General features: G+C 41.4%; 1 long non-coding RNA gene across 1 annotated transcript; it reads left to right on the top strand.

Moving 5' to 3' along the window:
* The first annotated feature begins 3,970 nt into the window (after positions 1-3,970).
* Positions 3,971-5,671, top strand: LOC115593921 (uncharacterized). Its single transcript, XR_003986383.1, has 2 exons — positions 3,971-4,060; positions 5,407-5,671. It is a non-coding gene; the product is annotated as an uncharacterized LOC115593921 (long non-coding RNA).

Here is a 5,671-nt window from a genome sequence, read left to right as displayed (position 1 = left end):
CGACCAGCAGAGGGCGCGTTCGCTACACTGTGTGTGTTCAGGTACAAGGGAAATCTCGCGTGAATACGTTCAGAGAATGAGAACACACACTTGAGTTTGCAGTTACTATGTGTGTGGCGAACATATACGATAAAATACATATTTTTGCTCTTTGCAGGTAAGAAGGGAGAGTTGGAATTGTGTAATGGAGGAGTGAATATGTTATGTCGTAGTTTATGATCCCGGTTTGGTTTTATGTGGGATTGTTTATGAACGTTACTTGGTCAGTACTGATAACGGCTAGCTAGTAGTTAGCACTGGTTGCCTAGCTACCTCGAGCGAGCGTGAGGCGGGAGAGTAGAACAATGAGCCGGTCTAAAGAGCCCGGACTGCTCGTGTCTAGTTCATAGATAAATAGATAAAAAGGTTACAATAGATACATGATTGATTTGATTAATTTGACAATGTTTAGACATGATTGGCTGACTGTGTATTTGATAAAACAAGTTGATTCTGAATGTTCATGATTTTTCTGTGTTAGAATATCAAGAATACGTTCAGAGAATGAGAACACACACTTGAGTGTGAAGTTACTATGTGTGTGATGAACTGTGACGATAAAATACATATTTTTGCTCTTTGCAGAACAAAATAAAAGACTTTCAAATTAAATGTGTAGTGGAGGGCAGCTTCACTCTGCACCACGCTACACATGCAACATTACTAGGCCTTGGGAATATATCTTCAAATCAAAGACATTTAGTGCAATATAGTAACATGTGACAAAACATGCCCCCATGGGACCAAAATCCATTCTTTTCTGGTTTGAACAATAATTTTTAAATCAGGAATAGTTGTAGAACTGGACAGCAGCTTGAGAGAGTTTGTATAAATAAATGTACTGTATTTACTTGAAGATATTTAGTGTGATAAGCAAAGTAACATGTTACAAAAAATATAATAAGCTATGCATGATAAGCTAAAGATTACCAGCACGTGATAAAATTATAGTGAGTCTTTTTAAGTTAATTTCTGGAATAATTTCCTTTTGAAAAGCAAACTGTTGATTTCTTGACAAAAATAAAAAGTATTTCATTTGGTACTTGTACTGAATATCCCTCAGATTAAAGCAAAAAACAACAACAACAACAAAAAAACATTGAGCTAAGACAGTATGATAGAGTAGATGGACTTTATTTTTATTGAAACTTTTTTTACATTCAGCTCATGAAAGAGTCATTTTTGCCAATTTGAAATCATGAGTTAAACATTTGCTAAAACATATTCCTACTACTGCTACTGAAACAACAACCACAACTACCACAACTACTACTGAGGCATTTCAATTATTAACCTAAAAACATAATTTTTTGAAGAGTTATCCATCTGTTGAGGAGCAATTTCCTAAAAGAGAGAAAGAGAATCAAATATAAAGATTGATGAGAGAAATCAGACGATATAATTTTACGATGATGCATTCATAGGAAAAACAACACACAATCTTAAAATGTGTCTAATGTGACAAGTAACTCTTCTTACCTCAGCTGATGTTTATCTTGTTGCCGGCACCAATGGATCCTGAGTTTTGACCAACACTGACCCCAGAGACGTTTCCGATACCGGCACAATCTCCCAGTCCCCCTGATGAAATATGAGGATTGAGGAAAGGAGTAAAATGTTAAGCACAGAAACTCAGATTGTTGGCATAAAGATGCTCTTGTCTGAATATCAGTAATGAATCTAAATAAAGGGCTCATACCGACCCAGCAACATGTGGAATCACTCACCTTTGATGTCATACTGGTTTTCTGCTCCAATTTTGCCATCATTTGCTTCGCAGACTTTGACATCAGTGACGTTGCCCAGAGAAGCATTTTTTCCAACGCCACCTGTAAGTGTAGTCGTTAGAGAGATTTAATGAAACTGTCAAGTTAACCTGATAGAAAAATATAATCACACCTTCATTTACCTTGTACATCATAGGTATTATCTGCACCAATTTTGCCTGCGTTACAGCCAGCACTGACATCTTTGACGTTAGCAATTTGCGACATTGTTGCAGCTGAAGTCTGGACAGGCAGAGAGTCACTAAGAGGAAAGCAAAACAGTGATCGTCATAAGAATCGCTCAAGACAAAATGAAGTACATCTGTTCTTGTCTAGTAGCTTAGCTTCGATATACAATGCACAAATAAAAATGAGATAGAAAGATGCATTTTGTTGTATTTTAAAGAAAGCAGTTTACAGAAATGTAATGATGTCTTCAGCTTACCACAGGATTCAGTTGTTTGTCGTGAGCTGTCAGGTGAGCTTGTTGAATTTGGAAGAGACGACTCAGCCTATATAAGTGCTCTTGACATGCGTGTTGATGGTTTTTAGGAGGAGGAACTTTCCAAATATGGTCAACAGGTTTTATTGTTTACCTCGCCTCAGTTCCACAGAGGTAAAAAAGAATGTGGAGATTGTGTAACAAATTATCAAAATCAAGAATTTCAGTTATTGTCACAAGACAGCAGTTACAACAGGCTGCCACTTGTTCAGTGTCCTCACAAACTGTCAAAAACTAAAACTTCCAGGGAAGCTCTGCTGCGTACTCCAGAAGTTTTGCATGACTGCAGATTGTCATTATAACCAACTCGACAGGGTAATGCTCACCTTTGAAAGGTGTGTGGTCCTTTGGAGGAATCCCTGTTTCTACCATGTCAGATAGAGGAGCAGACAGCATGTATGGCATTGTGTGGGCAAGTGGTTTGCTAATGTCACGATGTGAACAGTGTGCCCCATGCTAACGGTGACGTTAGTACAGGCAGGCATACAATAAGGACAACAAACTAGGTTTGGGGAGGTTTCTATTTTAGCTGGTCCAGTCTGGTGTATAAACTTCAACTGTTTTGATTTTGTTCCAATTGACTGAACCAGCATTTGTCAGATGTGATGTTAGGTGTAAAGAGCTAGTAGCATGTGGCTAGTTAGCAGGAGTCCAAGGATAGCTGATAGCTCAGCTCAACAGGTGGTGTCATCAATTACGCTCATGTATCTTTTAACATAATGCACATAAACACGTCACAAGCAAGTAAATCAAGCTTTATGTGACCTGTAGTTTCCCCGATAAAAACACACCACCCTGTTCGGTTGATGCAGTCCCTCTTGAACAGCCGACTGCTGCTCTTCTTGGGTTACAGGCCGACTTTCCTCCAGAGCCGCTCTTCACTGCCAGACTGATGGAAAGGTTGGATATCCAAAGGGCTGCCGACCCTCCACGTGCTGCTCTGTGGCAAATGCTGCCTTGATGAAACAAAGACTACTACTTGACGTGTCACTGCTGCATCTGTTCTCCAGTTTCTTTCTGCTGGAGTCTCATTTTACGTATCAATTTGTTGTTAAACATTTGAATAAGACATCTCACTGAAACACATTCATCTGAAAAATCAGTACTGTGCTGTGTCAGGTATCTTGTACACGTGATCCTGTGTGTGATGAATAAGGAGGTCACAAACAGGTATTGACTCAGCTCTACCCTCATTTCCACAGAATCCCAAAGGGTGTGAGAGTGTTTTACGAACAGAGTTGCATCAGAACATTTCCAGTAGCAAAGCCAGAAGGTGAAGATGACAGAGAGCAGCCACAACAAGTTTGTCACCCAGAGGTAACAAGTGAACTAAGAACTGGGGCAAAAATAAATGCTGGAAGGCTTTAAAAGATCATTTTCAAAAAAGAATGCAGCAGTTTTCAGAGGATTGCCCTAATGTTAACATTTGTGGAGCTGAGAACAATTAGCCAATAAGCCCAGTGTTTCCCACACATTCATTTATTTGTGGCGGCCCGCCACGAAAGAATTACGTCCGCCACAAATAGATTTTTCGGCTTTTGACTCGCTCGACCGCTCATAAAAGCAATGGGACTCTGTCTGTGAATGTAACTTGTAGTTACAATTCCGGTGCAGTAGGTGGCGGTAGCCTACTATGCATTGTAGCTCCGCCAATAGCACTTAATTCACCTGGTGGGCCAGAAGAAGAAGAAGAAGACGACGACGACGAAGTCGAAGTGAAGGAAGAACGGACCGACCGGATCAAAATACGAGGGTAAGACGTCTTGGCAAACAAGTTCAAAAGTGGTCCGAACAACTCTAACTCATCATGTTATATTAGCATGTGTCTGTATTTATAGCTGGAAGCTCAACATGTCACAGATACATTAACTCACGCTGTAGTGTTAAAGTTAGCCAACAGCCGCTAACCGTGGTCTCAACACGTTGCTCACACTAGCCCCATTCACACTGCCGTTTGCATGCGGGGATCCTGCGCCAATTCTCCGCACCCTCCTCTGTGTGAAAGTGTGTGTACAGTGTGAACGGATAATCCGGAGGCGCGGAGCGAGGGCGTGTCGGTCTGACAGTCTGATAACTACACAGGTCTTTCACTCAACTAAATGCAGAGAAATGTCCCACAAAGCAACGTTACAGGACCGAACAAAAGTAACGTAGTAACTGTCTTTGGCAACTTATATGAGGGAAAAAAATACCACAGATGTACGTGGAGAAGCGTATGTCCTGCCGACTCTTCGTCACATTTCTGTCCGAAAAACAGTGTCTGTCACCGGCAAACAACTTTAACTCACCGAGTGTTTGTGATAAAATTAAATCACTGCGACCGTCAGCCCTCCTGACCGAGACTTCAGGGAACTTTTCCCCAGAAAACAGCCTCCATCCCCGCGAGTGAGGGAGTCAGACAGTGTCCAGTTTACTGATGGTGATTATGTATAATTATGTAATTTAGCGCGAAAAACGTAACTCCGTCACTTTCCAGGATGTTTGGTGGGTCAGGATCTCATTCACAACACATTATAACAGCATCCATATGATAATAAACCATCCGCGGGTTTGGATTAACAGGGGGAACACCTGGGGAGACACCCACGTCATCAACATGACGTGTACCGTCACGCCTCTTTAGGAGCCACAGCGCCGGCTTTCTGTATGAATCACACACGTGAAGGCGGAGAGGCTTCGCTCTGTGTGAATCAACATCGGCGGAGAATTGCCGAACCACCGCTCCGGAGATAATGCGGAGAGGCTGTGTAAAAAGAGCTAGTGCCGCTTAAGGTTAGTAGACGGCACTGTACATAGAGCGGTTCTGCTCGTTAGTAATAAATTCTAATGTTGGATGTTCACTCCTTCACACAGATGAGTATAGAAAAATATTTTCAACGGCCGAAAAGGGCTCGACTTGGAGAGGAGGTAGGCCTACAGTCCGGACCACAGGAGGTATTATCAAAACGGTGTAGACATTTAGAAATCTCATAAGGAAAGTGAACAGACGTCCATCAGTGTGAAAATTAATTTGCTTCCAGTACTTCCAGGCTTCAACTAGTGCCGCAGCTATTGGTGCAGTTTATGACATTAACTTTTTTTTTTTTGATGAATCCTTAGGTGAAAACAGACCTGAGGAATCAGCTGCAAGGAGAACACCTGGCTGCCTGCCTGAGAATCTCCATCAACGGACCTGACCCCAAGGACTTTCCTTACGATAAGGCCTTGCACTATTTTTTTCGGAAGCCCCGAAAAATTCATTGCCCTAACAAAGGGTGCAAAGTCTGCAGGCAGTCGGAAAGAAAGAAGCTATCTGTATATATATCTGTCAATGTATCTAATCTGTATATAAATATGTACATAAAGTGTTGTAATTATATTCCAA

This window comes from Sparus aurata, chromosome 13 (assembly GCF_900880675.1).
Source record: "Sparus aurata chromosome 13, fSpaAur1.1, whole genome shotgun sequence".
In the NCBI taxonomy this organism is placed as follows: domain Eukaryota; kingdom Metazoa; phylum Chordata; class Actinopteri; order Spariformes; family Sparidae; genus Sparus; species Sparus aurata.
This window is presented reverse-complemented; position numbering and strand designations above follow the sequence as displayed.